At 40.6% G+C, this 26,729-nt stretch overlaps 1 pseudogene; it reads left to right on the plus strand.

Moving 5' to 3' along the window:
- Positions 1 to 16,558: 16,558 nt before the first annotated feature.
- On the plus strand, positions 16,559 to 17,600 carry LOC148035639 (ACT domain-containing protein ACR3 pseudogene; annotated as a pseudogene).
- The last annotated feature ends 9,129 nt before the right edge of the window (positions 17,601 to 26,729 follow it).

The raw sequence follows: 26,729 nt of genomic DNA on the forward strand, positions 1-26,729 counted from the left end.
AATGTAATCCCTTCCCTCAGGTTATCAATGATGTATTTAAAAACACTAAAAGAAAGTGTTCTCTCTTTATTATCGATGACATTATTAAAAATATAAAAAAAAAGAAAGAGTCCTATCTTTACTCCCCTGGCTAATATATAAATAGGGGTAGAGCATCACCTCGGATACACACTAACAAACAATGACCCAGGCAAAATTTTCTCTATTGTTGACACGACGAAGCTCTACTACAATAAGCCGAATCTCTCCCTCTCTCTCCACATCTAGGTGGAAGCGTTGCTTCAATCCATCAAGCTTCTTCCATGGCTCCCAAGAGACATTGAGATGCTTAGCGAGGTCATGCTCAAAGAACTCCCCAACGTGAAGAAGTAGTTGCTTGCCTTCAAGGGACACCTGACGATGCATCATCACCCATGTGTTCGTCAATTCTTATCTTTGTGCTGCAATAAATGGAGCCCCCTTGCGAACGTCATCAATGACATAGTTAAAAACACTTAAACAAAGCATTTTGTCTTTATCATTGATGATGTCATTAAAAAAATACTGAAAAGCAAGCGTCCTCTCTTTACCCCTTGGGTTACAATATTGACACGGAGAAGCTCTGACAAACAACCACCCATGCAAAAGTCTCTCTCCACACCTACACGGAAGCGCTGCTTGAATCCATCAAGCTTCTTCCATGTCTCCCAAGAGACATCGAAAGTTGAGCAAGGTCATTCTCAGAGAACTCCCCAACATGAAGAAGCTGTCACCCACCTTGGAGTGACACCAAACAATGTAACCTCACCCATGTGTTCATCAATTTTTATCTTTATGCTGCAAAAAATAGATAGAGCCTTCTCCCTGATGTCATCAAAGACGTAGTTAGAACTACTAAAAGAAAGTGTTCTCATTTTATCATCAATGATATCATTAAAAAAACGCTAAAAAAGTAAGTGTCCTCTCTTTACCCCCCGATTACTATATAAATACGGGTAGAGCGTCACGTCAGATACACCGTGACAAACAATGACTTGTGCAAAAATCTCTCTACTATTGATGCTACAAATCTTCATTGTAATAAGCTAAATCTCTCCCTCTATCTCCACACCTATGCAGAAGCGTTGCTCAAACATCAAGCTTCTTCCATGACTCCCAAAAGACATCGATATGTTGAGCGAGGTAACACTCAAAGAACTCCCCAACGTGAAGAAGTAGTCGCACACCTTGGAGTGATGGTTGTCAATGTATCATTACCCATGTATTCATCAATTTTTATCTTCCTCTTTCAAAAAACAGAGCCCCCTCCTTCACGTCATCAATGAAGTAGTTAAAAATGATAAAAGAAAGCATTCTATTTTTGTCATCGATGATATCATCAAAACAATGTTGAAAAAGCAAGCGTCCTCTCTTTACCCCCTCCCAACTACTATATAAACAAGGATAGAGCATCATGTCGGATACACACAGATAAACAACAACCCGTGCAGAAATCTCTCTGTTGTTGACGCAACAGAGCTCTGCTACAATGAGCCGAATCTCTCCCTCTCTCTGCACATCTACGTGGAAATGTTGCTTGAATCCATCAAGCTTCTTCCATGGCTCCCAAGAGACGTCAAGATGTTCAGCAAGGTGACACTCAGAGAACTCTCAACGTGAAGAAGTAGTTGCCTGCCTTGGATTAATGCCAGATGATGCGTCCTCACCTATGTGTTTGTTAATTTTTATCTTCATGCTAGAAAAAGCGTAGTCCCCTCTCTCACGTTATAAATGACGTAGTTGAAAACACTAAAAGAAAGTGTTCTCCCTTTATCATCGATGACATCATTTAAAAAATGCTAAAAAAGAAAGAATCTGATCTTTACTCCCCTGACTAATATATAAATAAGGGTAGAGCGTCACCTCGGATACACACTAGCAAACAATGACCCAGGTAGAACTCTCTCTGTTGTTGATGCGACGAAGCTCTGCTGCAATAAGCCGAATCTCTCCCTCTCTCTCGACATGTAGGCAGAAGCGCTGCTTGAATGCATCAAGCTTCTTCCATGGCTCCCAAGAGACATCAAGATGCTGAGCAAGGTCATGCTCATAGAACTTCCCAACGTGAAGTAGTCGCCCGCCTTGGAGAGACATCCAACGATGCGTCCTCACCCATGTGTTCGTCAATTTTTATCTTTGTGCTACAAAAAATAGAGCCCCCTCCTTGACATCATCAATGACGGAGTTAAAAATGCCAAAAAAAGTAGTCGACCGCCTTGGAGTGATGCCCAACAATTGCATGCTCATCCATGTGTTTGTCAATTTTTATCATCGACTTGCAAAAAATGGAGCCCCCTCCCTTACATCATCAATCACGTAGTTAGAAACACTAAAAGAAAGTGCTCTCTTTATCATTGATAACATCATTAAAAAAACCGTTGAAAAAAGTAAGTAGCCACTCTTTATGCTACAAAAAATGGAGCCCCCTTCCTGACGTCATCAATGATGTAGTTAAAAACGCTTAAAGAAATCATTATGTCTTATCATTGATGATGTCATCACAAAATAATTGAAAAATCAAGCGTCCTCTCTTTACCCCCAACCCCAAGGTTACAATATTGACGCGAGGAAGCTCTGTCAAACAACTCGTGTAGAAGTCTCTCCTATCGATGCAATGAAGCTCTGGTACAATAAGCCGAATCTCTCTCTCTCTCTCTCTCTCTCTCTCTCTCTCTCTCTCTCTCTCTCTCTCTCTCTCTCTCTCTCTCTCTCTCTCTCTCTCCACACGTACGCGAAAGCGCTGCTCGAATCCATCAAGCTTCTTCCATGTCTCCCAAGAGACATTGGATGTTGAGCGAGGTCACGCTTAGAGAACGCCCCAACATGAAGAAGTTATCACCCGCCTTGGAGTGACACCCGACAATGTATCCTCACCCATGTGTGTGTCAATTTTTATCTTCGTGCTGCAAAAAATAGAGCCCCCTCCCTGACATCATAAATGACTTAGTTAAAAATTCTAAAAGAAAGCATTCTCATTTTATCATCGATGATGTCATCAAAAAATGCTAAAAAAGCAAGCATCCTCTCTTTACCCCTGATACTATATAAATACAGGTAGAGTGTCATGTTAGATACACAATGTTAAACAATGACCCATGCAAAAATCTCTCTACTGTTGATGCGACGAAGCTTCATTGTAAAAAGCTGAATCTCTCCCTTTCTCTCCACACCTACACAAAACTGCTGCTCGAATCCATCAAGCTTCTTCCATGGATCCCAAAAGACGTCGATATGCTAAGTGAGGTCACACTCAAAGAACTCCCTAATGTGAAGAAGTAGTCGCCCGCCTTGGAGTGACATCGATTGATGCATCATTGCCCATGTGTTTGTCAATTTCTATCTTCGTGTTGCAAAAAATGGAGCCCCCTCCCTGGCAACATCAATGACATAGCTAAAAGCACTAAAAGAAAGCATTCTATTGTTATCATCGATGATATCATCAAAAAAATGCTGAGAAAGCTAGCGTCATCTCTTTACCTCCCCTCCGAGTTACTATATAAACAAGGATAGAGCATCACGTTGAATACAAACAGACAAACAACAACCCGTGCAGAAGTCTCTTTGATGTTGACACGACGAAGCTCTGTTGCAATAAGGCAATCTCTCTCTCTCTATCCACACCTACATGAAAGTGTTGCTCGAATCCATCAAATTTCTTCCATGGCTCCCACGAGATGTCAAGGTGTTGAGCGATGTCACGCTCAGAGAACTCTGCAACGTGAAGAAGTAGTCGCCCACCTTGCAGTAATGCCAGATGATGCATCCTCACCTATGTGTTTGTCAATTTTTATCTTCATGCTAGAAAAGACATAGTCTCCTCCCCCATGTTATCACTGATGTAGTTAAAAATGGACGTCATTCAAAAAATGCTAAAAAGGAAAGAGTCCTATCTTTACTCCCATTACTAATATATAAAGAGGGGTAGAGTGTAACCTCACACACACACAAACAAACAACAACCTAGGCAGAACTCTCTCTATTGTTAATGCAATGAAGTTGTGCTACAATAAGCCGAATCTCTCCCTCTCTCTCCACATCTAGGCGGAAGTGCTACTTCAATCCATCAAGCTTCTTTCATGGCTCCCATGAGATGTCAAGATGCTGAGCCAACTAACAGTCAGAGAACTCCCCACAATGAAGAAGTAGTCACTTGCCTTTGAGTGACGCCTGACAATGCATCCTCACTCATGTGTTCATCAATTCTTATCTTTGTGCAGCAAAAAATCGAGTCCCCTTCCTGATGTCATCAATGACATAGTTAAAAACACTTAAAAAAAGCATTCTATCTTTATTATTGATAATGTTATCAAAAAAATACTGAAAAAGCAAGTGTTCTCTCTTTACCCCCCAGTTACAATATTGACGCGATGAAGCTCTGACAAACAATAACCCATGCAGAAGTCTCTCTCCTATTAACGCGACAAAGCTCTAGTGCAATAAGCCAAATCTCTCCCTCTCTCTCCACACCTACGCGGAAGCACTGCTCAAATCCATCAAGCTTCTTCCATGTCTCATAAGAGACATCGGATGTGTCCTCAACCATGTGTTGGTCAATTTTTAACTTCATGCTGCAAAAAATAGAAACCCCTTCCTAACATCATCAATGACGTAGTAAAAAATGCTAAAAGAAAGTGTTCTCATTTTATCATCGATGATGTCATCAAAAAATGGTGGAAAAGAAAGTGTCTTCCCTTTACCCCCTCGATTATTATATAAATATAGGTAGAGTGTCACATCAGATACACAATGACAAACAACAACCCGTGCAGAAATCTGTCTACTATTGATGCAATGAAGCTTCATTTTAATTTTTATCTTCGTGCTGCAAAAAATGTAGTCCCCTCCCTCACTTTATTAATGACATAATTCAAAACGCTAAAAGAAAGTGTTTTCTCTTTATCATAAATGATGCCATTAAAGAAATGCTAAAAAAGAAAGAGTCATATCTTTACTCCCCTAGCTAATATATAAACAGGGATAGAGTGTCACTTCGAATACACACTAGCAAACAATGACCCAGGCAGAATTTTCTCTATTGCTGACGCGACGAAGCTCTGCTGCAATAAGCTGAATCTCTCCCTCTCTCTCCACATCCAGGCGAAAGCGTTGCTCCAATCCATCAAGCTTCTTCCATGGCTCCCAAGAGACGACAAGATGCTAAGCGAGGTAACGCTCAAAGAACTCTCCAAAATTAGTAGTTAAAAACGCTTAAACAAAGCATTCTGTCTTTATCATTGATGATGCCATCAAAAAAATACTAAAAAGCAAGCATCCTCTCTTTACCCCCCAGGTTACAATATTGACACGAGGAAGCTCCGACAAACAACAACCCGTGTTGCAGAAGTCTCTGTCCTATTGATGCGACGAAGCTCTACTGCAATAAGCCGAATCTCTCCCTCTCTCTCTACACCTACGCAGAAGCACTGCTCAAATCCATCAAGCTTCTTCCATGTCTCCCAAGAGACATCGGATGTTGAGTAAGGTCATGCTCAAAGAACTCCCCAACGTGAAGAAGTTGTCACCCGCCTTGGAGTGATGCCTAACAATGTGTCCTCACCCATGTGTTTGTCAATTTTTATCTTTGTGTTGCAAAAAAGAGAGCCTTCTCCTTGACGTCATTAAAGACGTAGTTAGAAATGCTTAAAGAAAGCATTCTCATTTTATCATCGATGACGTCATTAAAAAAACACTCAAAAAGCAAGTTTCCTCTCTTTACCCCCCCCCCCCCCCCGGGTTGCTATATAAATATGGGTAGAGCATCACATCAGATACACAATGACAAACAACGACCCATGCAAAAATCTCTCTATTATTGATGCAAAGAAGCTTCATTGTAATAATTTGAATCTCTTCATTTATCTTCACACCTATGCAGAAGCGTTGCTCAAATATCAACCTTATTCCATGGCTCCCAAAAGACGTCGATATGTTAAGCGAGGTGACGCTCAAAGAACTTCCCAATGTGAAGAAGTAGTCACCCGCCTTGGAGTGATGCCCATCGATGCATCATTACCCATGTGTTCATCAATTTTTAGCTTCGTGCCGCAAAAAAAGGAACCCCCTCCTTGACGTTATTGATGAAGTAGTTTAAAACAATAAAAGAAAGCATTCTATTTTTATCATCGATGATATCATTAAAAAAAATTTGAAAAAGCAAGCATCCTCTCTTTATCTGCCCTCCCAAATTACTATATAAACAAGGATAGAGCATCACGTCAGATACACATAGATAAACAACAATTCGTACAGAAGTCTCTCTGTTGTTGACACGGCAAAGCTCTGTTGCAATAAGCCGAATCTCACCCTCTCTCTACACACCTATGTGGAAGTGTTGCTCAAATCCAACAAGCTTCTTCCATGGCTCCCAAGAGATGTCAAGATGTTGAGTAAGGTCACACTCAGAGAACTCCCCAACATGAAGAAGTAGTTGCCTACCTTGGAGTAATGCCAGACGATGCGTCCTCACCTATGTGTTCGTCAATTTTTATCTTCATGCTGGAAAAAGTGTAGTCCTCTCTCTCACATTATCAATGATGTAGTTAAAAATGCTAAAAGAAAGTGTTCTCTCTTTATCATCAATGACATCCTTTAAAAAATGCTAAAAAAGAAAGAGTCCTATCTTTACTCCCCTGACTAATATATAAATAGGGGTAGAGCTCTCTCTATTGTTGACGCGATGAAGCTCTGCTGTAATAAGCCGAATCTCTCCCTCTCTCTCCACATCTAGACGAAAGCATTGCTCAAATCCATCAAGCTTCTTCCATGGCTCCCAAGAGACATCAAGATGCTTAGCAAGGTCATGCTCAAAGAACTCCCCAACATGAAGAAGTAGTCACCCACCTTGGAGTGACATCCCTCAATGCATCGTTACCCATACGTTCGTCAATTTTTATCTTCATGTTGCAGAAAATGAAGCCCCCTGCCTGACATCATCAATGACGTAGTTAAAAGCACTAAAAGACATTGTTCTTTTTTTATCATCGATGATATCAACAAAAAAATACCGAAAAAGTGAGTGTCCTCTCTTTATCCCCCCTCCCAATTACTATATAAACAAGGATAGAGCATGATGTCAGATACACACGGACAGATAACAACCCATGCAAAGGTCTCTCTGCAGATGACGTGACGAAGCTCTGCTGCAATAAGCCGAATCTCTCCCTCTCCCTCCACACCTACGTGGAAGCGCTGCTCGAATCCATCAAGCTTCTTCCATGGCTCCCAAGAGACATCAAGATGCTGAGCAAGGTCACGATTAGAGAACTCTGCAATGTAAAGAAGTAGTTGTCCGCCTTGGAGTTATGCCAAACGATGTGTCCTCACCTATGTGTTCATCAATTTTTATCTTCATGCTTCAAAAAATGTAGTCCCCTCTCTCACTTTATCAATGACACAGTTAAAAATGCTAAAAGAAAATGTTCTCTCTTTATCATTGATGACGCCATTAAAGAAATGATAAAAAAGAAAGAGTCCTATCTGTACTCCTCTAGCTAATATATAAACAGGGGTAGAGTGTCACGTCACATATACACTGACAGACAACAACCCATGCAAAAGTCTCTTTACTATTGATGCAACGAAGCTGTGTTGCAATAAGCTAAATGTATCCCTCTCTCTCCACACCTATGTGAATGTGCTGCTCGAATCCATCCAGCTTTTTCCATGGCTCCCAAGAGACGTTGAGATGTTGAGCGAGCTCACACTCAGAGAGCTCTTGAACCTAAAGAAGTAGTCGCTCTCCTTAGAGTGATGCCAGATGATGCATCCTCACCAATGTGTTTGTCAATTTTTATCTTCATGCCATGAAAAATGTAATCCTATTCCTCACATTATCAATGACGTAGTTAGAAAGTCTAAGAGAAAGCATTCCATCTTTATCACCAATAACATCATTAAAAAAATACTGAAAAAGCAAGTGTCCTCTCTTTACCCCCCCGCTTACTATATAAACAGGGGTAGAGCATCACGTTGGATACACACTGACAAACAATGACCCAGAGAGAACTCTCTCTGTTGTTGATGCAATGATGCTCTACTACAATAAGCCGAATCTCTCCCTCTCTCTCCACATCTATGCAGAAGCATTACTCAAATCCATCAAGCTTCTTCCATGCTCCCAAGAGACGTCAACATGCTGAACAATGTCACGCTCAAAGAACTCCCTAAAATGAAGTAGTCACCCGCCTTGGAGTGACGGCCAACAATGTGTCCTCGCCCATGTGTCCATCAATCCTTATCTTTGTGTTGCAAAAAACGGAGCCCCCCTACTGACATCATCAATGACCTAGTTTAAAATGATTAAAGAAAGGGCTCTGTCTTTATCATCTCGATGATGCCATCAAATAAACGCTGAAAAAGCAAGCATCCTCTCTTTACGCCCCGAGTTACTGCATAAACAGGGGTAGAGCATCACGTTGGATACACACAGACAAACAAGGACCCATACAAAAGTCTATCTACTAATCATGCAACAAAGCTCTGCTGCAATTCATCGAATCTCTCCCTCTCTCTCCACACCTATGCGGAAGGGCTGCTCAAATCCATCAAGCTTCTTGCATGGCGTCCATAAGATATCGAGAACTTGAGCCAGATCGCCCTGGGAAAACTCTCCAATGTCACCCACCTTGGAGTAACACGCGATGATGCATCCTCACCCATGTGTTTGTCAATTTTTATCTTCGTGCTACAAAACACAGAGTCCCCCCCCCCTCTCTTACATCATCAATGGCATAGTTAAAAATACTAAAAGAAATCATTCTCTCTTTATCATCGATGATGTCATTAAAAAACATTAAAAAGTAAGCATCCTCTCTTTACGCCCAGTTACTATATAAACATCAGTAGAGTGTCACGTCTGATACACATTGAGAAACAACCCATGCAGATGTTTCTTTACTATTCATGCGACAAAACTCTCCTACAAAAAGCCAAATCTTTCCCTCTCTCTCTACACCTACGTAAAAGTGCTGCTCAAATCTATCAAGCTTTTTCCATGGCTCCCAAGAGATGTCGAGATGTTGAGTGAGATCATGCTCAGAGAACTCTCCAATGTGAAGAAGTAGCATGCCTAGAAGTGACACCCAACGATGCATCCTCACCCATGTATTCATCAATTTTTATCTTCGTGCTCTGCAAGAAATGAAGTCCCCCTACCTGATGTCATCAATGACGTACTTAAAAATGCTAAAAGAGAGTGTTTTCTCTTTATAATCTATTATTTCATTTTGAAAAAGATAAACAATTTGGGCTAATTAACAAGGTTGACATGATGAAAAAGCACTGCTTGAATCCATCAAGCTTCTTCCATGGATCCCACAACACATCCAAATGTTGAGCGAGGTCACCCTCAGATAACTCCCCAAAGTAAGAAAGTAGTCGCCTGTCGCTTGGAGTGACACCCAAGGATGTGTCCTCACCTATGTGTTTGTCAATATTTATCTTCGTGCTGCAAAAATTGGAGCCCCATCCCTGACGTCATCAATGGCGTAGTTAAAAACACTGAAAAAGTAGTCGCCCATCTTGGAGTGATGCCCAACAATGCGTCCTCACCCATGTGTTCATCAATTTTTATCTTTTGCTATAAAAAACGCAGCCCCCTCCTTGACATCATGAATCACATAGTTAAAAATGCTAAAAGAAATATATAAACAGGAGTAGAGCATCTTGTCGGATATACACTAACAAACACGACTTGTGCAGAAGTCTCTTTGCTATTCACGTGACAAAGCTTTGCTGCAATAAGTCAAATCTCTCCCTCTCTCTCCACACCTATGTGGAAGCGCTCCCCAAATCCATCAAGCTTCTTCCATGGCTCCCAAGAGATGTTGAGATGCTGAGTGAGGTGACGCTCAGAGAACTCCCTAACATGAAGACGTGAGTGATGCTATAGGATGCATCCTCACCCATGTGTTCGTCAATTTTTATCTTCCTACTATAAAAAACGTAGTCACTCGCCTTGTAGTGATGCCCAACAATTCGTCCTCACCCATGTGTTCGTCAATTTATAATATTCATGCTAGGATAAACGGAGCCCCCTCCCTGACGTTCCTCAATGACGTAAAAAACGCTGAAAAAATTTCACCGGACGATGTGTCCTCACCCATGTGTTTGTCAATTTTTATCTTTGTGTTGCAAAAAATGAATCCCCATCCCTGATGTCATCAATCACATAGTTAAAAATACTAAAATAAAGTGTTCTCTCCTTATCATTGATGATGTCATTAAAAAAAACGTTTAAAAAGCAAGCATTTTTTCTTTATCCCCCTCCCCCCTTGGTTACTATATAAACATGGGTAAAGCATCACATCAGATATACACTGACAAACAACAACCCGTGCAAAAGTCTCTTTGCTATTCACGCAATGAAGCTTTGTTGCAATAAGTCGAATCTCTCCCTCTCTCTTTACACCTACTCGAAAATCATCCTAGAATCCATCAAGCTTCTTCCATGGCTCCCAAGAGACGTTGAGATGCTAAGCGAGGTCACGCTCAAAGAACTCCCCAATGTGAAAAAATTGTTGTCCACCTTGGAGTGATGCTAGGTGATGCATCCTCACTCATGTGTTCAGCAATTTTTATCTTCCTTTTGTAAAAAATGGAGTCCCTTCCCTCACATTATCAATGACGTAGTTAATAATCCTAAAAGAAAGCATTCTCTCTTTATTATCAATTATGTCATTCAAAAAATGCTGAAAAAGCAAGTGTCCTCCCTTTGTCCCCCTGTTACTATATAAATAGGGGTAGAGTGTCACGTCAGATACACACTGACAAACAACAACCAATGCAAAACTCTCTGTTGTTGACGCAACGAAGCTCTGCTACAATAAGAAATCTCTCCCTCTCTCTCCACACCTATGTAAAAGCGTTGTTAGAATCCATCAAGCTTCTTTTATGGCTACCAAGAGACATCGAGATTCTAAGCAAGGTCACACTCAAAGAACTTCCCAACGTGAAGTAGTTGCCCGCCTTGAGGTGACGCCCAATGATGCATCCTCACCCATGTGTTCATCAATTTTTATCTTCATGCCACAAAAAACGGAGTCCCCCTCTCTGACGTCATGAATGACGGAGGTAAAATCGCTAAAAAAATAGTCGCCCACCTTGGAGTGACGCCCAACGATGCATCCTCACCCATGTGTTTGTCAATTTTTATCGTTGACTTGCAAAAAATGGAACCCCCTCCCTTATCTAATCAATCACATAGTTAAAAACACTAAAAGAAAGTGTTCTCTCTTTATCATTGATACCATCATTAAAAAAATATTGAAAAAGCAAGCACCCACTCTTTACTCCCCCCCCCCCCCCCCCCCCGGTTACTATATAAATAGCGTAGAGTGTTAGGTTGGATGCACACTGACAAACAATGGCATATGCAAAAGTTTCTTTTCTATTGAGGCGATAAAGCTTTGCCTCAATAAGCTAGACCTCTCCCTCTCTCTCCACACCTACGTGGAAGCACTACTCTAATCCATCAAGATTCTTCCATGGCTCCCAAGAGATGTTGAGATGTTGAGCGAGGTCTCGCCCTCAGAGAGAGCTCCCAAACGTGAAAAACTAGTCACTCGCCTTGGAGTGATACCAGACGATGCGTCCTAACCCATGCGTTCATCAATTTTTATCTTTGTGCTGTAAAAATGAGAGTCCCCTCCCTAACGTTATCAATGACATAGTTAAAAAAGCTAAAAGAAAGTGTTCTCTCTTTATCATTAATCACATCACTAAAAATTTGCTGAAAAAGCAAGCGTACCTTTTATCCCCCCCCTCCGATTATTATATAAATAGGGGTAGAGTGTCACGTCGGATACACACTGACAAACAACATGAAAGCGCTCCTCGAATTCATCAAGATTTTTCCATGGCCCCCAGGAGATGTCGAGATGCTCAGTGAGGTCACCCACCTTGGAGTGATACTCGACGATGTGTCCTCACCCATGTGTTTATCAAATTTTATCTTCGTGTTGAAAAAATGTAGTCCCCTCCCACATGTTATCAATGAGATAGTTAAAAATGCTAAAAGAAAGTGTTCTCTCTTTATCATTGATGATGTCACCTCGGATACACATTGACAAACAACAACCCATGCAGAACTCTATCTGCTCTTGACGTGATGAAGCTCTGTTGCAATAAGCCAAATCTCTCCCTCTCTCTCCACATCTATGCGGAAGTGCTACTCCAACCCATCAAGCTTCTTCCATGGATCTTTAAAGACATCAAGATGATGTCACCTCAGATACACATTGACAAACAACAATCCAGGCAGAACTCTGTCTGCTCTTGACGTGACGAAGCTCTGTTGCAATAAGCCAAATCTCTCCCTCTCTCTCCACATCTATGCGAAAGCACTGCTCCAACCCAGCAAGCTTCTTCCATGGATCCTTAGAGACATCAAGATGATGAGCGAGGTCATGCTTAGGAAACTCCCCAAAATTAAGAAGTAGTCGCCCGCCTTGGAGTGACCTCCGACAATGCATCCTCACCCATGTGTTTGTCAATTCTTATCTTCGTGCTGCAAAAAACGGAGCCCCCTTCATGACATCATCAATAACATAGTTAAAAACGCTTAAAGAAAGGGTTATATCTTTATCATCGATGATGTCATTACCGCCCGGGTTGAAAAAGCAAGTGTCCTCTCTTTACCGCCCGGGTTACTATATAAGCACGGGTAGAGCATCACGTTGGATACACACTAACAAACAACAACCCATGTAAAAGTCTCTCCCCTGTTGACGTGACAAAGCTCTGTTGCAATAAGCCGAATCTCTCCCTCTCTCTCCACACCTACGTGGAAGTTCTCCTCGAATCTAGCAAGCTTCTTCCATGGCTCCCAAGAGAAGTTGAGATGCTGAGTGAGGTCACACTCAGAGAACTTTCCAATATGAAGAATAGTCATCCATCTTGGAGTGATGCTTGATGATGCATGCTCTCCCATGTGTTTGTCAATTTTTATCTTTGTCCTTTAGAAAACGGAACCTCCCCCCTCATGTCATCAATGACGTAGTTAAAAATGCTAAAAGAAAGCATTCTCTCTTTATTATCAATGATGTGTCAAAGAGTGAACTAGGGAGAGAGAAAGAGGAGAGAGAAAATTGTAGAAGAGAGAGAAAGACTGCAGGAAGAGAGAGAAAAAGAGTGATGAGGAGAGAGAAAGACAGTAAAGAGGAAAAAGCCATAGAAGCTGTGAGAAAGATGGGAGAGAAGGACTATAATTGTATTAATGTGTCAAAAATATAATATGAAAATCACATGTCCTCTCCTTTTATACCAATGTCAATGTGACATGGCAATACACACTAAATCCCTATTCCTCCCAACTTCTTACAATTCATCCCATCCCAAAGGTTTTTGCCCTCAAAAACAATTTATAAAGGCTAGAAAAGAATGGATGAAACAGAGTACTACTCTGATACAAGGGCTACAAAAATAAGAAAAGCACTAATTTGTACTAAGCAATGAATAGGATCAAAAGTGGAAAAGTGAATAGGCCATATGAACATCCATTTTGAAATGATAAAACTGAAATAACTCCAAGAAAGGACACCTACAAGCAATAGACAGCTTGTTGTCTACTACAGAACTTGCTGTAGTAAAATGGAGATATCTTGTGATGGGCATATCCAAATCAAGTGTGCTCTGAGTCAAAAGAAAACTCATTGGACATACTTACAACCCATATAGATATCCTTCTTCTGTAATCAGATCAGAATTGAAGCTGAACCAAAACAGTAAACTATCCAGAAACTGTTCTGCAGTAGAACAAGAGATGAATGGACTAATTTTCAGCCAAATAAACCTCTGAAAGATGAAGATTTTAAACCTCAATATGGACGTTGGCCTAATGAAGGTGCAAAATCCTACACAAAACCTCTTAGATCAAAAGATATACCATCGTAATAATGATCAAGAGGAGAAGATTTATCATCAAACTCATAATCTTGACCCCCCGGGTCAAATGGGTAGGAAGAAAGATCCCCATAATCATCACCATAAGCATGTCCATCATCCGTCAAATTATAGCCATCATGAATATCATCTACATCCTCATTATCAGCATACCAATCATCAAAATCATTATCCAAGTTGTCATAACCATGGTCATATGCATCTAACTCTTCTTCTAGTTGAGATAGTTCCTGATTGAGTGTGAACTGATGCATATCCTCAACTAATCCATCATAAGCATAATCAAGAATTGTAAAGTCTTCATTTTCAATAGGCCCATAATCCTCCTTAGATGGTCTAAAAGGTTGATTACTTACCAAGTGATCTTCAAATACATTGGCTTCAACTACAGCATCAACTTGCTGATCAGCTTGGTCTTCTTCATATGGTTGTCCTTGAGAAGACAAAGAGTTCAGCACTGCAATTGGTTGATTCCCATTGATTTGTTGTCCAAGATCTATGGAATAATTCTCTTCATTCTAGATTTGTACAAAGTGTACTTGCTGTCCATGATTTACTTTTGCAGATTTAGACATAAAAGCAGCATCAAAGTATTCAAAAGAAAGAATCACATGTTGTAGAGTAGGTGGAACCCAATCCTTGAGGTCAATACACCAAGTAGCAATTGCTGTAAGCATTTTCTTTCTCCATGAAGCATTTTTCAGCAAAAGGTTAATAGCCATCTTTACACAATCACAAATTCCTTCATGGTAAATAGAGATATGAATCAGGATGAAAGCAGCATATTCAGTTAACTTGTTCGAACATTTGCCAAGAAGTTGGACCAATGAATTTGTACCAAGATCCAATATGTCCCATGCTAGTTGTCCTTCTAACGAATTCCATGATCGCTTACTAACCAATGGAGGTGTATGAAGTGTCGTAGCCCACTCATTATCATCAATCTCAGCAAAGGAGTAGAAAGCAATACCAATGCATAGTCTAACTATTGATGAGACGATTGATTAAGCAATGATATCAACCAATGTAATACATCCTTGCCTTGAAAAGATCGCAAAAGAGTAGTACTGCTGCTACAAAAGTACTTCATTGATGCCCACAAATCAGCCTGAGGCTCCACTTTCTCCATGGTTAGTAATCCCAACAACATGTGTTTAGCTTCAGCATTGCATATACATTCTTGTAAGATACTGTTATTATAGAGATTGATAAGAGTCTGCAGCACACTTTGCTGAACCAACTGAGATGTATGTGGTTGCAACTGATGGATAAGTCCTTGCTCAACCAGACTCACATCTATCTCTTCCAATGCCATTTGAGAGTCATCATAAGCCATAAAATCATGTGCCAAAGTACTCATAACGTCTACCAAAGGAATATCCAACCTCTTAGAAGCAACATTTCTAATTAGACCCATAATACTCTGTTTCCATGACTGTGGAAAGTGCAGTCCTGCAATACCTATAGGTACTAAATCAGCCATAACTTTTGATTGAAAGCTCTGATTAACAAACTTTCTGATTCAAATTGAAGCTAACACTTTTCTCTTCAAATAAATTTCAGAGCAGGTCATAAAAAGATATGATAGCCCAAAGTTGGCTGACTGAAACTGCCTACAACCTATCTTGTTTTGAATGAGTCTATAAGAGGTCTGTAGATCCAACTTTGACCTTGTTGAACCTTGAATACTCACAAATAGAACTAAGAGCACTCTCAAAACACACTATCCGATGTTGCAAGAAAATAATTCACTGTTATCAACACTTCTTCGCATCCTTTCTCGTATAGGACCCCAACTACAATCATAGCCTGCATTCACTTGCCCATTGCTACATACATATGCATAAAAAATTGCTACTTCTCTTACTGTGTTTAGAACCCCCTTCTTCTAGCCCATAGTTCTCTGACGCCTGAACTGGTTCAACACCAAACCTCTGAGGTTTTTGATAATGCCGAGTTATGTAGGACTGCCGCTATAATTGATGTGTCTATAACTGATGTAGGGATTTCTTCAGGCTATGATGATATGGGCCAACACAAGCACATCAAAGAAGTCAATGATAAACCAATCTTTCAGTTGCTATGTACTGATGCAACAGTTTCAAATAGCCATATCTAGACTAAAGTGTCCATACATCACAAGGAGACATCATTTTTTCACTATGGAGACTCGGCATTCATCATTGCTAAACTGGAAAATTTTAGTTAAGGCTAAGCAGCAGCATTTCTCAGTCAATATTCTGATACCTCATAAGCCCATATCAAACACCTCTACAATCCAAAATCCTGTTGCATATGTTCAAAGTAATGTTGATGGCTTTGTGACCTTGCTTGAGCAATGCAAGAATGCCATTTAACCATCTGCAGCATTGCATACCAATACATCTAGTGGTATGCTAGATCTTTTGAAATTGGCAACCATGTGACCATGATCAACAAGATACTTTTGGCAAACTGGAGAGTGAGATATCCCAGGCCATAAATGTACTACCCTTCGCTTTTGATCTGAATTTATAGCGGTCAAACACAAATTTTCTTCTGCTCAGATTGGAATAAATGCCTTCATATGAACCATTTCCATATCAATTTGAGTACATCATGTTGTGAATCAGCATCCTCCTGAGCTTAGGTGCCTGAAACGATGCCACTCTCAAACAAATCTATCACAGTAAGAGTGCAACACCATAGAGTCTTGCCATCATGTAGTACACCAAGCTGCCAGACCAATCTTGATCTTGTCATATCCAAAGCCTATATATCCTCAGATGGTGGTTGGTTCATGGATGTTTTCCATGTTACAGATCAACTTGGACACAAACTTACAGATGAAAGTTTAATTGAGTATATGCATCAGGCTTTGGGAGCAAAAAGAACTGTTGCAAGTTCAGAGTTAAGAACGTGTTTGGGATGTACTGTGGGTATTCAATTGATTGTTGAACACACATCCATAGAGTTGACTGGCACTGATCGACCAAGATTGCTGCTGGATATCTCTGTCGTTTTCACAAGCCTCAAGTGCAATGTTGTTGCTGCTGAGGTTTGGACTCACAATGCAAGGGTAGCATGTGTAGTGTATGTAACTGATGAAGTTACTAGTGGTCCTATTGATGATGCACAAATGCTGGTGTCCTTCAAAGAGCAGTTGTCCAATGTGTTGAAAGCAACTGATGATAGAAAAGGTGTCAAAACTAAATTCTCAATTGGCATGACCCATACAAAGAGACGTCTGCATCAGTTGATGTTTGTAGATCGAGACTATGAAGTCTCTGCCATGTCCTGTCAATCAAGCTGCTCTGATGGACCTCAAATTTCAATCGAAATTTGCCTCGAGAAAGGCTACTCGGTGGTTAGCATTCACAGCAAAGATCGTCCCAAACTACTATTTGATATAGTTTGCACTCTCACAGACATGCAATATGTCGTTTTTCATGCCACCATCGATTTAGATGGCCCCAATGCTATCCAGGAGTATTATATTCACCACATGGATGGGTTGCACATTAGATACAGAGGGCAAGAAGCAGTCAGACGCTGTTGGAAGTACAATCTGTTTCAAGCTTCACAAGAAGCAGTCGGTCAGACGCTTCCTCCTCCACGTTCGTTGTTGGAAGTATAGTCAGCTGCCTGGTATTATGCGCATCACTCAAATTTCTTGGCTCGGTAGGGACAGAATTGTCTTCTAAGGCTCCATTACCCTCTAAAAAGCCACTTTGTCCTTCCTGTAATGTGTGACAACTTGACAGGGGTAGGATTGTCTTTTAAGGAAGAACATCAACCATATGAAGATTGCTTTGAACTTATCCATGATCTACTATACCCCTGGCATTTGAAACTACAAGTCACTGGATGAAGCCTCACGAAATCTACTTGTATGTGGCCCAGAAAATCTGCCTACATGTGATCCAAACCAAGTTACTGAAGAGAAAGGAATCGATAGCTCCACTTCGAGTATGAATGCTTTGAAATCTGAAAATGGAAAAGTCTGCTGCATGTCTTTTCAAAGCTCGAGTACTTAGGGATAAGCTCCTCATGGTTATCCTTTGTGGCCTCCCATGGCTACCTGAGAGCTCAAGGAGCTCTTGAAATCCTCATTACACTTGAGCATGAACTGCAGGCACAGAATGCGATAGTTTATACTAAAGTCCTATATGATGAAATAGTGGCCTATGAGCCATAAGAGTACTCTAAAGAAAGCTTGGAGCAAGAAGACTCAAGCTCTCAGGTCCATTTTGGTAGTAGAACTCATGGGACAAAGAGAGAATGAAGATTTTGGCTATGGAGGTCGAAAGAAGCTTGGGCAGGAGAGAGAAAGTCCGTTTAACAAAAGCAAACTCTACCTCCCAAAAGTAACCCCAACCAAACTCATTCCCAAACCGCAATTACTTGCACTCATCCCATCTCCCTTCATTTTTTGGGACCACAATGGGTCACGAGCTGTCAAATTTTTGGTAGGAACCCGCCATTGTCCACTAGATACTCTCATGGTCCACCATCTTTAGCACGGTTTGATGCAATCACCATAGTTCTAACCATGATTTTCCCTATGCTAGTTACCCCAGCTAACTAGGCACAAACAAACATGGTTCCAAACCAAGCCAAACATATTGTAAACAAACATGATTTTCCTTGTGCTAGTTACCCTAGCTAACTAGGCACAAACAAACATGGTTCCAAACCAAGTCAAACATATTGTAACCAAATTTTTCATGACTGTGACCTCCCAACAAGATCTTAAATCATGAAAATGATGTGTTGCACCAGGATCAAATACATAAGTTGTGATACCACTTGTCAAAGAGTGAACTAGGGAGAGAGAATACTGTAGAAGAGAGAAAGACTATAGAAGAGAGAGAAATATTGTAGGAAGAGAGAGAAGAAGAGTGATGAGGAGAGAGAAAAACTAGATTTGGAGATAATATTAGTGTGACATGGCAATACACACTAAATCCCTATTTCTCCCAACTTCTTACATGATGTCATCAAAACAACGCTGAAAAAGCAAGCAACCTCTCTTTTCCTACCCCGGCTACTATATAAACAGGGGTAGAGCATCATGTTGGATACACATTGATAAACAACCTGTGCAAAAGTCTCTCTGTTGTTAACGTGACAAAACTCTGCTGCAAAAAGTCGAATCTCTAGCTTCATACGTACATGGAAACTCTACTCGAATCCATCAAGCTTCTTCCATTGCTCCCAAAAGATGATGAGATCTTGAGCAAGATCATGCTGAGAGAACTTCCCAAAATGAAGAAGTAGTCGCTCGCCTTGGAGTGGCGCCTAATGATGTGTCCTCACCCATGTGTTCGTAAATTTTATCTTCGTGCTATAAAAAATGGATCCCCCTTTCCTGACGTCATCAATGACGTGGTTAAAAATACTAAAATAAAGTGTTTTTTCTTTATTATTGATGATGCCATTTTAAAAAACATTAAAAAAGCAAGCATGCTCTTTTTATCCCCTCGGTTACTATAGAAACACGGGTAGAGTGTCACATGGATACACACTGACAAACAACAACCCATGCAGAAGTCTCTTTGTTGTTGATGCGACGAAGCTCTACTGTAATAAGCCGAATCTCTCCCTCTCTCTTCGCACATACATGAAAGCGTTGCCCGAATCCATCAAGCTTCTTTCATGGCTCCCAAGAGACATCGAGATGTTGAGCGAGGTCACACTCAGAGAACTCCCCAACCTGAAGTAGTCATTTGCCTTGAAGTGGCACCCAATGATGTGTCCTCACCCATTTATTTGTCAATTTTTATCTTCTTGCTACAAAAAACGGAGCCCCTTCCCTGATGTCATCAATGATGTAGTTAAAAACGCTAAAAGAAAGTGATCTCTCTTTGTCATTGATGATGTCATCCAAAAAATGCTAAAATAGCAAGCATCCTATTTACCCCCCTCAATTACTATATAAACACGGATAGAGTGTCACGTCAAATACACATTGACAAGCAACAACCCATGCTGAAGTCACTCTATTGTTGACGTGACAAAGCTCTGTTGTAATATGCCGAATCTCTCCCTCTCTCTCCACACCTATGCAGAAGCATTGCTCGAATCCATCAAGATTCTTCCATGGCTTCCAAGAGACGTCAAGTTGCTGAGCGAGGTCACGCTCAGAGAAGTTTCCAACATGAATAAGTAGTTTTCCACCCTGGAGTGATGCCTGAGAATGTGTCCTCACCCATGTGTTCATCAATTTTTATCTTTGTGCTGTAAAAAATGGAGCCCCTACCCTAACGTCATCAATGATGTAGTTAAAAATGCTAAAAGAAAGTGTTCTATCTTTATCATCGATGATGTCATTAAGAAAACAGTGAAAAAGCAAGTGTCCCCTCTATCCCACCTGCTTACTATATAAACAGGGGTAGAGCGTCATGTCAAATATACACTAACAAATAACAATCCGTGTAGAAGTCTCTCTGTTGTTGATGCGATAAAGCCTTATTGCAATAAGCCGAATCTCTCCCTCTCTCTCCACACCTACGTGGAAGCGTTGCTTGAATCCACCAAGCTTCTTCCATGACTCGCAAGAGACGTCAAGATGCTAAGCAAGGTCACACTCAGCCAACGTGAAGAAGTACTTAATCACCCACCTTGGACTAACGCCCTGCGATATGTCCTCACCCATGTGTTTGTCAATTTTTATCTTTGTACTATAAAAATCAGAGCCTTTTTTTTATGTCATCAATGACATAGTTAAAAACTCTAAAAGAAAGCATTCTCTCTTTATCATCGATATGTCCTCACCCATGTGTTTGTCAATTTTTATCTTTTTGCTGCAAAAAATGGAGTCTCCCTTTTCTAACATCATCAATGATGTAGGTAAAAATGCTAAAAGAAAGTGTTCTATCTTTATCATCGATGGCATCATTGAAAAATTTCTAAAAAATCAAGCATGCTCTCTTTATCCCCTCAGCTAAAGTAGAAACAGGGGTAGAGCATCATGTCGATACACACTGACAAACAACGACCTATGCAAAAGTCTATTTGCTATTGACGCAATGAAGCTTTGCTACAATAAGCCGAATCTCTCCCTCTCTCTCCACACCTATGTGGAAGCGCTCCTCGAATCCATCAAGCTTCTTTCATGGCTCCCAAGAGACGTTGAGATGTTGAGTAGGGTTACACTCAAAGAATCCCCCAATGTGAAAAAGTAGTTGCTCGCATTGGAGTGATGCTAGATGATGTGTCCTCACCCATGTGTTTGTCAATTTTTATATAAAAAACAGAGTTAAAAACCTAATTAAAAAACGCTAAAGGAAAGTGTTTTCTCTTTATCATCGATGATATCATTAAAAAAGTGATGAAAAATCAAGTGTCCTCTCTTTTATCCCCCGGTTACTATATAAACAGGGGTAGAGCATCATGTCTGATGCACACTGATAAACAAAGGCCCAGGCAAAACTCTCTCTGTTGTTGACGCGACGAAGCTCTACTATAATAAGTCAAATCTCTCCCTCTCTCTCCACACCTATGCGAAAGCGCTTCTCAAATCCATCATCCTTCTTCCATGGCCCCCAAGAGATGTCCAGATGCTGAGCAAGGTCACGCTCAAAGAACTCCCCAACGTGAAGAAGTAGTCATTCACCTTGGAGTGATGCCCAACAATGCGTCCTTACCCATGTGTTCGTCAACTTTTATCTTCGTGCTACAAATAATCGGAGCCCCCTCCATGACGTCATCAATGATGTAGTTAAAAAATGCTAAAAAAAAAGTAGTTGCTCATCTTGTGTGATGCTCGACCATGCGTGCTCACCCATGTATTTGTCAATTTTTATCTTCATGCTACAAAAAATGTAGCCCCCTCCTTGATGTCATCAATCACATAGTTAAAAATGCTAAAAGAAAGTGTTTTCTCCTTATCATTAATGATGTCATTAAATAAATGCTAAAGAAGCAAGCATCTTCTCTTTATCCCCCCCCTCGGTTACTATATAAACACGGGTAGAGCGTTATTTTTGATACACACACGCAAACAACAAGCTATGCAAAATTCTCTCTACTATTCACGTCACAAAGCTCTGCGGCAATAAGCCAAATCTCTCCCTTTCTCTCCACACATATGTGGAATCGCTCCTTGAATCCATCAAGCTTCTTCCATGGCTCCCAAGAGACATTGAGATGCTAAACTAGATCACACTCAGAGAACTCCCCAACGTGAAGGAGTAGTCGCCCGTCGCCTTGGAGTGATGCTAGATGAAAGCTGGAAGGATCGAATCTTACTTGGAAGTGAGCTATGGCAGACAGAAAAGCAAGAAGAGAGAGAGATACAAACGGGAACTCCAACAGTCACAATGTGTGATCGGGCCTTCTTTTATTCAAGCTGTCTGATGCCAGGAGGCATATTCCACGGTGGATTCCGTGAGGTTTTACGGTGGATTCCGTAAACTTAGATGACCGGGGCTCATACGCAAAGAGGATTCTTTGTGCGAGAAGTTGATGGGGACGCCCGTCCTTTTCGGGCGTTTCATTAATTTAGTGTGTACATGGGTGATTCCATAGGGGGTGATTCCGCAAAATGCATATTAAATTAATAAACGTTTATGAGTTTAGAGTGCGCACTCGTAATAAATTAAGGTTAGGATTTATTTCTAACTAGTTGATTTATTTATGTAGCTGAAGACTGCTAGGTATTCACTTTTGTCGATTTAATTGTGTTATTTTACTAACGATTGTGAATGCTTCAGTTGATGTGTAGAGATAGCAGCAGTGGCGGAGGAAAGCATTGGAGTCTAGCGGGTTTTCGATCTTTGGACTATATTTTGATAGGCGCCACGCCTATATTTTGATTATGTCTATAGAGACATCGATTATTTATTATTATTTTGTATGCGCTTATGCGCCTGGATATGTTATTTTTATTTGGACATTGAGATTGGGCGTGCCAGACTCTTTGGGCACCGTCCATTAGCTTTATTTTCCTATTTTTGGTAGAAAGCAAACTCAAAAGCTAAAAGCTTGTCATATTTTTGTAATTGGGCTATTTTTGAGCAAAAAGATTGGAAATATACATTAAATACATGCCTTGTGAAGCGCTCACACAAGGCATGGGGGAGATTGAACCCAATTTGTATCTTGTCTCATGTCGTGCTTGCTTTTACATTGGTCTTTGTGCTAAAAAGTAGAGTACTTTTGTTCTTGGGGACCTTTGGGAATTCACTAAGTGAGCTACCTGCGTCCGATCTGCGCACCAGTGGTATCAGAGCGGAGCAGAGATCAAGGGCTTCCAATCGCTACCAATCTCGGGCGAAGGCGGAGCTCCAGGAACAAACGGCCTCTATAGTCAATCTCATCGCGAACCGTCGATACAGGCAGACTTCTGGCGATCAAGAACCCCTATTTCCACTGTCAGATCGCGAAGGACCACTCTCTGTCGGCGGAGGACCACTCATCAATTCTCTTCATCAAGTCGTGGGAAACAGAGATAAGATTTCTTCATAATCAAGTTTGTTATTATCTTAAAGCTTAGTCTTAAGCTTAAGAAGCTTTATAAGCTTCAAAACTTCGAAACGATTGGCAAGAAGATCATCCCGAAAATTCCGCGCTGTAAAAAAACGGCCCCCCCCCCCCTCACGATCAGAAAACAACGCCTTCTTTTTCTTCTTAAGCTTATTAAGCTTAAGCTTAACTAATTAAGCTTAAGTTACTTCAAACTCTGCAAGTCAGTGAAGGCAAACAAGTCTGCAAACTCCGGGTCTCGCGCTCCAGAAGTCAAGTTTCGCAAGTCGACACTAATCAAGTCTTGCAAGTTCTGCAAGTCGGCTAAGTCCAGCAAGTCAACAACCCTGCAAGTCTGTTAAGTCTGCAACTCTGCAAGTCAGACTAAATCAGAACTGACTAACGCTTGAAACTCCTAGAAGACTTGTTCGTTTGCAAAAACTCAGAACTAGAAAGTTGTTCGCAGCAAGCTGTTTTACCTATCTACAAGTTCGTTGAAGTACTTTCAGCAAACGGAGACAGAAATATTTTAGAATTTCTAAAAATTGAAGAAGAAAATACCCAAAAATACATAGCCTTGTAACCCCAAATTTGAGCTACGCTCATCCCGCTAACTGATTTTGAGTGAGAAAGGTTTGTTGAGTTTTACAGGATGACTACCCCACATATGGATGATCCTATGGCTGAAGACGATCTACCCGAGCCTACCATGGAACAAAAGCTGGATCTTATCATGTTACAATTGGACGAAGAGCAAAGAGCTAGGCAAGCCTTGCAAGCGCAATTGACAAAGCTACAAGGAGCGTCCACTGACAAAGAAGAACCTCAAGCTGAAGATCTGATTCGCCGTACCATCGACGCCACTCTTGAAGCACAAACCATTCGCAAGGAATCCAAGATAAGTAAACGAAGTTTCAAGTTTCGTACTTTCAATGGCATAAGAGAAGGAAAGACTGTTTTATCATTCATTAGCCAGTTTGATGACTATTTCCATGAGGAAACTTATCCTGAGAAAGATAAAATCAAGTGTGTTACTAATCATCTGATAGATAGAGCATCACTTTGGTGGACTGTTGTCCGCAAGAGCATAGAATGTCCTGCTACATGGGAAGATTTCAATAAGAAGTTCATGCAAAATTTCCTTCCACCGCAATTTCATGAGAAGGCTATCAAGCAATGGGATTTACTTCAACAGCGCGACCGTGAGCCTATTCCACAGTATACAGAGCGTTTTTGGAATGCACTCTTACAACTACGCATGCTTGAAGACGTACCAGAGACGACCCATAAGCGAAAGTACATGTCTGGACTTCTTGGACATTACTACGCTGAGGTGAATATGTTCAAGCCTGCTACCCTTGAAGATGCCATCTCCTTAGCTCACGACACTGAAGATAAGTTACGTGGAAGAGATCGACGACTACAGTCATTCCAAGCAAACGGTAATTATGGATCTAAACAATTCAATTCAAATTTCAGAAGGTTTAATCCCGGTCGTTTTTCATCACCATCTTTCCGCAAGAATTGGCCTAAAGCACCTACATTACCATCCACTGTCAATCCAAATCCTAAGCCTATTCCACAAGCAAATCCAAATATACCCAGACTCCCAGCCATTGCAAATAATGTGACCAAAGCCAAGCCCATCGTATGCTACAAGTGTCACCAGCCAGGGCATCTCGCAGCAAATTGTCATTCAAAGAAGCCATCAGCACATATCAACTACCTTGGAGCTATGGACGAGGACGAGCATGAGGATATGCCGGATTTCACTGAAGAAGAAGATGATCCTACTACTACTTCCGACACTTTACCAGGTATGCCTACTTTACATTCATTGTTGACTATGAAATGTATGGTGCATGGAAAAGAAAGAATCATATTGCATGATGACGGTAGTACGCATGACTTTATTTCAGCAAAATTGGTAAAGGAATTGAAACTGCATACAGTACCTACGCACTATCGCATAAAAGCTGCATTTTTAGGTACTAGGTACAATGGCACACAAGAAGTTCAAAATTTAGAAATTCAAATTGGTCCATATATTGAAAGAAGAAATTTCTTAGTTGTCCCATTACAATCTAGTAACATTATTCTAGGAATGCCATGGAGACACCAACATAATCCCAATATAGATTATTCCACACACACAATGAATATTAATTTTCAAGGAAAATCTATTACATTATTTGGTATGCATGCATCTCATATGTTTTTACTGCTTTCGCATACTCAAGCAAAACGTGCACTACGCAAGAATACTAAATCATATCTCATTTGGGTGAATGAATTGCACGCAAAAGAAACTCATATGCACCCTAGACATAAGGAATTTCTTGCATATTTTAAGGATTGTTTTGCAGAAGGCCTACCACCAGGTTTACCTCCATCACGTCCAGAAGACCATAAGATTGACCTAATACCTGGCACACTACCACCTTGCAAAGCCCCATATAGGCACAATCAAATAGAGCAAAAAGAAATCCAGAGTCAAGTAGAAGAATTACTAAATAGAGGTTTAATTCGACCTAGCAGTTCCCCATTCGGTGCACTTGTGCTCTTAGTCAAGAAAAAGAATAATACTTATCGGATGTGTATTGACTACCGAGCATTAAACAAGATCACTGTAAAGAATAGGTATCCTATACCTAGAGTTGACGACCTTATGGACAAACTGCAAGGATCTTCTATATTTAGTAAAATTGACCTTAAATCTGGATATCATCAGGTGAGGTTAGATAGATCCGACATATTTAAGACTGCATTCAGGACACAGTTTGGCCATTACGAATTCTTAGTTATGCCATTCGGATTAACTAATGCACCTGCAACTTTCAGTAGAATGATGAACCGTATTTTTCTAAAATATCAGTATTGTGTGATTGTTTTCTTTGATGATATTTTAGTATTCAGTCAAAGTGAAAAAGAGCATTATGAGCATTTATCATTAGTTTTTCAATTACTGAAAGAAAATCGATTGTTTGCAAATCCTGACAAGAGTGAATTCTTTAAGACAGAAATAGAATATCTAGGTCATATTGTATCAAAAGAAGGAATAAAAGTTGATCCTAAGAAAATTGACGCAATATTGCATTGGCCTATTCCTAAAAATGTACATGAATTACGCTCATTCCTTGGTCTTGCTAGTTTCTATAGGAAGTTTGTACGTAATTTCTCATTACTTGCTTTACCACTGACCAAACTTCTTAAGAAAGGTATTGTTTATCAATGGACTGAAAACCAGCAGAAATCCTTTGATTTACTTAAACGTGCATTGACCAATGCCCCTGTCCTACAATTGCCTGACTTTAATAGACTATTCTTTTTAGTTGTGACCGATGCTAGCGGATCAGGAATAGGAG

This window comes from Lygodium microphyllum, chromosome 5, assembly GCF_053477565.2.
Source record: "Lygodium microphyllum isolate KBCC chromosome 5, Lygodium_microphyllum_v1.1.10, whole genome shotgun sequence".
Taxonomy (NCBI): Eukaryota; Viridiplantae; Streptophyta; class Polypodiopsida; order Schizaeales; family Lygodiaceae; genus Lygodium; species Lygodium microphyllum.